Source organism: Chlamydotis macqueenii, chromosome Z (assembly GCF_036417535.1).
Source record: "Chlamydotis macqueenii isolate bChlMac1 chromosome Z, bChlMac1.mat, whole genome shotgun sequence".
NCBI classification, from domain to species: domain Eukaryota; kingdom Metazoa; phylum Chordata; class Aves; order Otidiformes; family Otididae; genus Chlamydotis; species Chlamydotis macqueenii.
Genome location: NC_141593.1, coordinates 48,803,157 through 48,814,513, shown reverse-complemented (window position 1 = coordinate 48,814,513; position 11,357 = coordinate 48,803,157).

The following is an 11,357-nucleotide window of genomic DNA, read 5'->3' as shown; positions in this document are numbered from 1 at the left end:
GAGATCAGTCTTTTTGCACCTTTGCAAGGGACGCCGGCAGGAGGGGCTGGGGATTTGAATCCGATAGTGCAGTGGAAAGAGGTGATTCGAGATGCCATGATAGAAGGAGAGCCTTTTCCCATGGCATTTCCAGTTGTGACTGATAATACTGGGAAAAGTGTGTTGAAAACATTAGACTGGAAAATATTGAAGGAAGCTGAAAGTGCAGTTACTCAGTATGGGCTAAAATCATCATATGCTCAATCTGTGTTGCAGCATATTTTTTTGTCACCGTTGTTAGCTCCTTATGATATTAGAATGATTGTCCAGATGCTTTTGCTACAGTCACAGCAGCTGCAGTTCTTTCAGTACTGGCAGGCGGCTTGTGATAGGGCAGCTGCAACGCCTCGACAACAGGGTGATCCATTATTCGGGGTGCAAACTCAAATGCTGATGGGAGCGGGACCCTACGCACGATCTGATTGGCAAGCGCAATTTGCTACCAAAGTGTTACAACTGGGCCAAGATTTGGCTTATAGAGAGCTTGCTAGGGTGTACGATGAAAAGTCCGGACCTGCCTTTACATCAATAAGACAAGGTCCCACAGAACCATATGGGAAATTTATTAATCGGTTGCACACTGCAATTACGGCTCACCCTGATCTGGATGATGACATGAAAGCAAAGTTCTTAGATATGCTTGCCTTTAATAATGCTAATGAAAAAAAAAAAACAACAAAAAACCAAAACCAAACAAACAAAAAAAACCCAAACAAAACAAACAAACAAACAAAAAAAAACCTAAGAGAGCCCTTAGTGTGCTGCCAAAAGGATCTAGTACAGGGCAACTGCTGGAAGCTGCCGAGCGAATGTTAGAACAAGAAAAGGCTACAGTCATGGCTGCTGCTGTAGGTGCAGCAGTTAAACCGTTGATCTCAATAAAGCAGCGCGTGATTAACTGACTGTAACCTCCATTCCCTCTCCCCGCCCGCCATCCCTGTCCCGCTCAGGGGGCAGGGGAGGGAGGTAGAGATGGTGTTAAGCCCGGGAAGAGGGAGGGGTGGGGGGAGGTTGTCTTGTTCCTTTTTTCCTTATCCTGCTTTGGTTTTAGTGATGGTCTGTTTTGCTTGTAGCGGTGGGTTTAAGGATCTCTCCCTATTCTTGTCTTAAACCTCGGGTTTTAGTTTTCTTTTCTCCTATATGCCTGGGGCCACAGCCGCCGCCAGGCACCCCCAACCCCCCGCCCCTGACATGGTTAACAGATACTCCTGTCTGAGTCGAGCTTTGTATAAGTGGAAGGACCGTTCCCTCTTATAACATGGGGGAAGGGATACGCTTCTGTCTTTACAGGAGCAGTAAACAAGTGGATCCCTGTCTGTATCATCTGCGGGTAAGCCTTTCAGAACATGTTTGGTTGACCTGCCAGATACCCGTAGGACGGCAACTCTGTGTAAAACAGCAGCAACCACGAGTGCTGAGTGCTAAAACTACAAAAGATGGAACTTTTTGGGATCAGTAAAGATGGACTTCTGTCTATTTTTTAACTATTCAAGAGCTAATGTTTCTAGAGGGGTAATGATTGTAAATGCTTTAAGATCTATACATTGCAACGACACAGCATGACGTGATCATGCGAGCACATATCAAAATCCAGACAGCATAAAAGACCTTAACAAAACATACATAGCATTGAATCTGGTTGCCAAGATAATACAGAGTTTTGGAAACTAAGTAAAATTATTGCTGCTTCAGTCTTTTCACCTGGTGTGGCAAGTGCCTAGGCATTAACTATGCTAAATAAATTGGACTGTTGGCTTGCTAAGCAAATAAATACAACTGCATCAGCACTATCAACGCTGTTAACTGATATATTCAGAAATCTTTTGGTGACTTGATATAAGCTTGTTACTAATAGCTGTAGGATACTTATTCATTCCTTTTATATATGTATTTTGATCTATAATTCTGTGTCTTAAAGTGTGTGCAGACTTTAATAGATAAAGCGTTGAAACAAGCCTCTTCTCGTAAACAAAGAAGGGGGAGATGTGGTATTTCGCTGAGTAAGTATGGGATCAGTGAAAGTACACTGACCTTGGGGGAGGAATGCAATCGTGCTCTCAGGAAGAAAGCCATGGAATGAGAAGGGAAGCTTTAAGATCCAAAACATTGTTAGCAGAATTTATGGCTTGTTTCAACAGAGGCCTGCAGAAAACTAGTCATTGCTTTTATAGATAAGAAAGTTACTGGAGTTGTTATATCTATAATAGTAGAAGAATGTTATAGTAGAAAATTACTAGAAGGTAGTGAAACTTAGCTTTGCTTCGTAATCATGAATATGTATAATGTGTGATCAGTAATTTTATTAACTAAGCTTGTGTGTGGCATAATTGCTGTCCTTGGTTAAAATTGGAATTGTGATACTAGGCATCATACTAGGCATAACATACCATGCTTGCAAAAAATGATTGACAACTCAATACAGACAAACTGGCTCATAAAAAAAAAAAAAAAAAAGGGAGATTCAGTAGTTGATATTGTAGTAAAATAAGGTCAGGAGTACCAAAAAGGGCCACAGGAGGACCATGTTATTTTGGAAAATTGATAATGTTTGCTCCATTATGGAATCATACGCGAGCAAGAAGATCGCTAAAAGTATTGACTCCCCATTGTGACAGCAATTTAACCCTGTTGGGTACAGCTGAGCGGATAGGATTATCTTTATTTGTTCCTTGGGCAGAAACTGCAAAAACTTTAGCTAACTTAAATAAATTAGCTTGTTGGGCACAAAAGCAAATTAATTTAACTTCTAGCATGTTATCAAGATTATTAGAAGACATGGATAGCATGTGTCATGATATTTTTGCAGAATCTAGCAGCCATTGATTTTTTGTTATTAGCGCATGGACATGGATGTGAAGATTTTGAAGGTATGTGTTGCATGATTGTTTCTGATCACTCTAAGTCGATACGCTATCATTTGGCAGAGTTATGATGCAACATGCATGCAATACAAGTGGAAAGCAGGTTAACAGACTGGTTGAAATCCTTGGGGGTCACAGGCTGGCTAAAAGATTTGATAGTTTATGGGTTGGTATTATTGATGGGTTTGCTGTTGACACTGATGATTTTGGGGTATATTTTAAAATGCTTTGTGAAAGCTATGGAACGTATGATGAAAGTGGGTCTGGATTGTTCAAAACAAAAAGGGGGATTTGTTGGATACCTGGAGTACCAGGGGCACTTAGTGAACAATCCAGACCGAATGGAATTGTTATGTTTGTGAGCAGCAGGCCTCAAGGACATCACTGAAGCTGCCTGTAAGAAAGCACTGAAGCCACCTGTGAGAAAATAATGAGGCCGCCTGTGAGAAAGTAATGAAGCTTCCTGTGAGAAAGTAAACGAAGCAACCTTGAGAAGAAGGAAAACAGCTGGCATACGTGACTGGGGGCTGAACGTGAAGCAGGGTGCAGGTGGAGAGAGCCGTGCACGTGAACATAGAGACTTAACAAATCATATTTTAGCTAGGAGCTAAATATATATATATATATATATATATATATATATATATATGCATGATATAGTTAACCAATTAGTAGAGAGCTTGCGCATGATACAGAATTAGAAGGGCTGTATTAACCGGGATGTATCAATGATAAATTGGCATTTGCTTGATCATATTGGTCGTGTGCAGTGTCCGTTACTTCTGCGTCAACACTATTCTAGTAATCTGTCTTCATCTCAACCCACGAATTTTCCTTTCTTCCCAATTTCTCTCCGCCATCCCACTGGGTAGGGGGAGGGTGAGTGAGAAACTGTGTGGTGACTTGGGCTAAACTACCACACCTAACGCTAACTCTAACCCTAAAGCTAACCCTAATTGTAACCCCTAACCCTAACCCTAATCTTAAACATAACCTAAACCGAACCCTAACCCTAAATACTAAATGTAAACAAAACCCTAGCACCAACCATAATCCTAACTCTAAGGGTAACCCTAACTACCCTAACCATACACTGTAACTCTAAAATTAACCCTAACCCTAACTTTAACCCCTAACCCTAACTGTAAGCCTAAACCGTAAATCTAATCCTAACTGTTAAACCTAACCCTTACAATAAATCCAGCTCCTAACACTAACCCTAACGCTAACCCTAACCCTAATGATTAACACTAAGCCTATCCCTAATCCTAACCACTATCCCTAAACCCTAATTCTAACCCTAACACTTAAGCCTAAACCTAATGCCTAACAAGAACACTAACCCTAATCACTAACCCTAAACCTAACCCTAATGTCACTATCCCTAACCTTAACACAAAATCCTAATGGAAACCAAACCCTAACCCTAAACCTAACCATTTCCTTAACCCCTAATGCTAAACCTAACACTGATCCTAACCCATAACTATAATCCTAGCCCTAACCCCAACCCTAACCCTAACCCGTAACCGTAACCGTAACTCTAACCCTAACCTTAGCCCTAACTCTAGCTCTAACCTTAGCCCTACCCCTGAACCTAAATGCTAGCCCTAATCCCAACCCTTATCCTAACCCCCAACCCTAAACCTAAAACCTGAGCCTAACCCTATTCTAACTCGAACCCTACCCGTAGCCGTGAACCTAAACCCTAGCCCTAAGCCCAACCCTTATCCTAACCCCTAATCCGAAACCGAAAGCCTAACCCTAATTCTTACCCTAACCCTAAACCCAAACTCTAAGCCCTAACCTCAACCCTGATCCTACCCCCTAACCCTAACCCAAAACCTAAAGTCTAACCCTAACCCTAAATCTAACCCAATTCAAAGGAATTTTTCTGAGCATTAGTGTTTTCAGCCAAAGCACATAAGGAGATCATCCAATAGACCTCTTTCTGCCTCAGCATGCAAGGTATAATCTATGCTTTGGCCATTATATGTTTTTAGAATTGCGTGAAAATAAATCCACAGAACAATTTACTGAAGATCTCAGAGAAATGAAGGATGTAGTAAGTGAAATCTAGGGGCTGGGATCACTAGTGATCTCAGAGCCACAGATCAATGAGCAAAGATTGTGTGGCTTTAAAATAGTCTTAATATCATTAAAAGCTTTTTATTTTTTTAAACCTCTCCATCTTCAGGAAGATGAAGAGTGTTCTGAACTCCAATCAATGTAGGCATATAGTCCTCATACACAGAACAGTTCAAGACTCTTCATGCTGCCTGTCAACTCATGGGTAGTCTTCTGGAAGTTTCCTATCCAAAAATAAGTGTAAAAAAAAGTTAAATTTCTCACATTAACAGATAGCATTTATTCTGATTATAGCCCACCCAACCCTTTTCCAAGATAAAAAGCAAACATCCAATTCTTATCTTAACACAAAATGCAATGTCATTTCCTTCTTACAGTAAGGAGCTTTCTTAACCCACAGCTTACAGTCACAGTACATACTACTGCCCTCTTTAAACTCTGTTATTATCCTGGCCACTGAGTGTGTTAGCCACCACCCAGCTGATTATCTCCTTCTTGCTTTCACTGAAAGAGCTACCATATAGCAGAATCTTTACATTTTGCAGAGCAGATAGCAGCACTACACCCTCACCCTCTGCACAAGGAGCAACCGACAATTGCTCAAATTCACACCTTCATTGCATTTGCAATGAAATGCTGTCTGCTTATTTGTGTGCCTCAGTTTTCCTTTCCCCCATGGCTGACAAGGCATCTGTTCCATTTATTGAGGGAGTCAATGAACAGATTTGCATGATTTGGTTCTGATATAACAAGTTACTGAAGAAGGCACTCACAGTATTGCAGTCACTTGTGCAAGGTTATTACGGTTTTTCAGTCTTACAACCACCGCTCCTACATTTTGCTCTAGAATTGGTGTACTCCCCTCAATTATCACAGTCTTCGTACTTCCTGACATTCATGCTAAATTCAGACTGCTTCCACCTATGACTCTAATGGTAAGTAAACCTCATAGTCCAAGGTAACTGTGTTTTCTCTCTTACTACCATCATGAAAACACTAAAAGGACTCAGTGTTGACTTCAAATATGCATCATCATTTACACTGTATTTTCTACATTCTTTTTGATATGAACATTGCTTTTTTTCCCCCTTACATATAGCTAGCTAAGGTAGACTTATTCTTCCATTAAATTTCTCTAGCTTTCTGTGTTCATACTTGTATACCTTGAACAGATTCTCTCAAAGCATTAACCAACTGCAGTCTGTCTGTGAGTTTTATCATCAACAGTGCAGAGTACATATAAGGTGCTGATTGCCCAAGATTAAATTCTTTATCTATTTAAGATTTCAATAATTCTGCTGAGAACATTTTTAATAATTTCTGGAGAGTCTGAGATGGTTCCTTTCCTGAGTGATATTTGCTTTATCATTAAAACAGACATTGCAGAGCCTTTACTGCTTTCATTCCCCATTCTTCCCCACCTGAAAAAAGTTGAAGAATTCATAAGATACCTGACAGCCTTTCTTTTCCTAATCTTCCATGCATCTCCTGACATCTTACATGGCTAAAGACTGTTCTGCCTTTTTATGTTCGTAAGTGTTCCTGCAAGCATTTCTTCCTGCATACTTCTTTTGAGCATATTCTTGTTCTATTACCTCTCATTATTTAACATACTTTCAAAATTATCCCACCAGATGTTATTAATCAATTCATCATTAGTTTGCAAAATGTGACATTTTTCCTAATACAAATAATGTTTTGTGCTTTCTTTTTTATTCACTATGTCACCTTGATTAGTAAGTAAAAAGACTTTTTCTCCTTTGTTAGGTATTCATCATAGACTATGGTTTTAGCTACTGCTGTATTTCCTTGGCCGTAGTTTTATACAATATTGAATACTGAGATAAAGCTTTGTATATTCAAATAAAGGTTTTCAAACTCTTTAACAATAAAGGAAATAGTCCCTTCAAACTGAAAAGTTAACCAATATTTGTGAAATTATAAAATAACAGATACAGTACTAAATCCTCTCAGCAGTGGCATTCTTTCCAGTTATGAAAAGTTTCTTGTAATTCATAGAGTCCTGAATCTCCCATGAATCACTATGTAGATCTCATAGTCATTATGGAACAAAAGTGAAACATCACTGTTGTGGATACTTCCTTTAATTTTTGTAGATTCTATTAAATATATTCTTAATGAACTGTAATTTTAATGAATTACTTTTTAGTTGTGAAAAAATATTTTGATGATCCTGACTAGCTGTGATTAATAGATTTTACTTTGCATTGTATCAAACACAGGAAACAAATTTGGCAATTTGTGATCATAAGAGCAGGGTGTCATGTGATATAAAGGAATTTACTATAACAGAAAAAAAATAGCTGCAAAGATTTAGGGCAATGTACATTTAGCTGATGAGACAGATCTATTCAAATAGGTCTACTGGATTTCTGTTGAAATATGAAAGTGTTTTCTCCAAATCTACTTTGTTGTGGTTTATGTCCATTTATATAATCTTGTATTTATCAAAAGCCTTGTAATTTGTCTGTAATTCCACTACACTGAAATTGCTTTTTTTTTTTCATAAAGCAAATACTTTAAAAGATAGATATCTGAGTGTGATACTTAAAAATCTTACATATCTTTTATTAGTTACCCTTCCTAAACACTAAGAAATAAAAAACAAAACTGGGTATATTGTTCTGAACTCTTTTGCAAAGCTGAAGATTAAGACTTATATATTTGCTGAAATAAAAATAAGTGCTTCCAAATATCTCTCCTAAGAAAATCCTTTTTGATTTGCAAACTGTAGGCCAATATGAGTTGCAAAAGATTTGTTGACTCACTATCAGAAAGTAAATGCTTGTCTGCATATGATTGATTTTATTTTGACATCAACATTTCAATGTCTTTGACAATCTTTTTACTATATTAGAGAGGGCATGAATTATTCTAATGATAATTTTTGTGCAGAATGAATTGTCTCCTCTGTTCAAATCTTAAGATTTAGCTTTTTGTTGTTGTTTGCTTTTATTCTGTCTCTTTCCCTTTTGAGATATGACTAGCCAACCATGTTACTTCAGGGTTTTGTAGTCCTAACTTCTAAACTAGTTTAGAGAAAAAGGATAGCTTTTCTTCCTAGACATTACCCAAGGATTTCAAAGAGATGCTGCATCCATGAGAATATAAAATCTGTTAATCTGTTTCTTTGTTAATTGCCAGACCCTGAAAAATGGAAAAGCCACTACTGAAAAAAAAAAAGTGGAAAAGCAAACCCATAAGGTAAGACAGAATTAACTTCTAAGAAGCAGATGAATCAGCCCTTGAAGACAAACTCTGCAAAACATCTGCATATTCATTCACTACAAACCATATAAAGATTTCTTGGCTTGGTTTTTGTTCTACTTGTAGCACTGGTCTTGAAAACAAATTAATTATATCAAATTTAGGAGTTATAACATTCTTTTAGCCTTCTCAAATTCACTTGTTTATTCATGGTTACTTCTTGTTTACTACATCACTGATGTTTGGGCTTTGAGATAAAAGTCAGACACATATTAATACCTGTCGTCATCTTTTTTTCATGGCCTTGAAAATGTTTTAGCTTTTAATTCAGCAAGATAAATGAAAATGTTTTTTTCATGTCTTTGATAGAGTCTGATTATGTACACGTATGTAATCAAACAGTGATGATGTAGCACTAGTTTTAGAAGGTTTGTAAGTCTACTAGGTTTATTTATCTCTTACTAGGAAACCAGTATTTCTGCACAGAATTTTAAATCCCTTTTTTAATAAAGTTATTACCTGAAATTAAGAAAAATATAGTCCAGGAATGTTGATGATCACCCTAAGAACCAGCCTTTGAGGTTGCAAGTGAAAAAAAGTGAGAACAAGAGTTTGTTTTGCACATATACTGATTCTGTTGACCTAGGAAATTGGGCACTTGTGCAAGCAGATGGGCAAAATTTGTTGTTCATCCACCTGCATAAGGAGGCAAAGAAAGGATGTTTAGTACACATATGCAGCTACAGCAATGACTATAGTCAAATCAAGTAAACAATTGCTTGTGTATAATGTTGAAAATTTAATATTGACTTTTTTACTGCTTGATATAGATATTTTTTAGTGCTACTAGTACTAGTTTATACTTTAAAAACTGAAAGGAACTGGTTACAACATGAAACTCCTTCCACATGACCAAAAAAAAAAACCATCAATCTCTCCTACATTTTTAGAAAACAGGATATTTGGAACTATGAAATATTATTCCTTTGTGCATTTTAATGTTGAGCAGAAAACTGACAATACCACAGCTGAGCTAGGATCAGAGATGTTCATACAGTCTTAAAGAGATTCTTCTTGCTGATACATTGAAAGATGACTACAAATATACAGAATCAGGTAAATACATTTCAAAAAAAAGGATGAAAATTTTTCAGTTGACTGAAAATCTTAGAAGAATTAATTCAGGCTTCGGTTTTATATCTGTGCTTCATGAATGTGAATGATTGTGTATCTTCATGTCTGCTTTACGTGATACACAGGACACTGGACTTCAGGAGGGCAGACTTTGGCCTCTTCAGGGATCTGATGAGCAAAGTGTGATCGGAGGCGGCCCTGGAGGGAAGAGGGGCCCAGGAAAGTTGGTTGATATTCAAGGAGCACCTCCTCCAGGCTCAGGAGTGATGCATCCTGATGAAGAGCAACTCAGGCAAAAAGGCCAGGAGGCCCGCATAGATGAGCAAGGAGCTCCTGGACCAATTGAAAATAAAGAAGGAAGCCTATACAGGGTGGAAGCTGGGACAGGTAGCCTGGGAGGATGACAAAGAGGCTGTGTGAATGGCCAGGGATCAGGTGAGGCAGGCTAAAGCCCTGACAGAAATGAATCTGGCCAGGGATGTCAAGAGCAACAAGAAAGGCTTTTATAGGTATGTCGGTAACAAAAGGATGTTCAGGGAGAATGTAGTCCCCTCCCCTGGAAGGAAATGGGTGACCTGGTTACCCGGGACTTGGAGAAGGCTAAGGTGCTCAATGACATTTTTTCCTCAGTCTTTACCAATAAGGGCTCTTGGCACATGACCCAAGTTGTGGAAGGCACAAGGGAGCAAGGGACATCATCTACCTGGACTTGTGCAAGGCATTTGACACTGTCCCACACAACATCCTTCTCTCTAAACTGGAGAGGCATGGTTTTGATGGACGGACCACTCGGTGGATAAGGAATTGACTGGATGGCCACAATCAGAGAGTGGTGGTCAACGGTACAATGTCCATGTGGAGACCGGTCACAAGTGGCGGCCCTCAGGGGTCCACATTGGGCCCAGCCCTGTTCAACATCTTTCTCGTTTTCAGGGACAGTGGGATAGAGTGCACCCTCAGCAAGTTCGCTGACGACACCAAGCTGAGTGGTGCTGTCAACACGCTAGAGGGGAGGGATGCCATTCAGAGGGACCTTGACAGGCTGGAGAGGTGGGCCTGTGCCAGCCTCATGAAGTTCAACCAGGCCAAGCGCAAGGTCCTGCACCTGGGTCGTGGCAATCCCAGGCACAAATACAGGCTGGGCAGAGAATGGATTGAGACTAGCCCTGAGGAGAGGGACTTGGGGAGTGATGGTGGATGAGAAGTTTAACATGAGCAGGCAATGCGCCCTTGCAGCCCAAAAGGCCAACTGCATCCTGGGCTGCATCAAGAGGTGTGTAGCCAGCAGGTCGAGGAAGGTGATTCTGCCCCTCTGCTCAACATTAAAATGCACAAAGGAATAATATTTCATAGTTCCAAATCTCCTGTTTTCTAAAAATGTAGGAGAGATTGATTTTTTAATCAATATCTTATGTTGGGGGCTCCAGAACTGGACGCAGTACTCCAGGTGGGGTCTGTATTATCTGTTTTGTGTAAATGGTGTCACAAGCCACATGTTGCATGCAGCTATTTTTTTACATTGTTCCTTCAAGCAACAATTTGGTTTTCTGTTCTGAAGTGTAAAAAGAGGGAGGTAATATTTCATCTCAAAATCTTTTTCCTGAAGTGTTCATGTATGTTAATATACTACATGTTAATGTGATTTTTTTTTTAACACTGCTTATGTTAATTTCAAGGTTTCAAAAGCTGATATGGAACTATCACTGCCTATGAAAAAGTTTGCCATCTATGTGCAGTTGCAAGTGTCTTCCTACAGATTTTTTTCTTATGGTGAATTATCTATATCTTCAGATACTTCAATGACAATCCTTGGTTTCTATTGATAATACGTTATATGTATAGCCTGATACTTCATTTTTATTGATTTAAGTCAGAAGAAAATATTTTAATATGTATCTTATATATATATGTATTTCTGCAACAGGTGTGTATTTTGCTCATGTGAATGGCAAGATTCTAAGATTATAAAGAATACATTGAAACCTTCCTCTGACTATTGATCCAGAA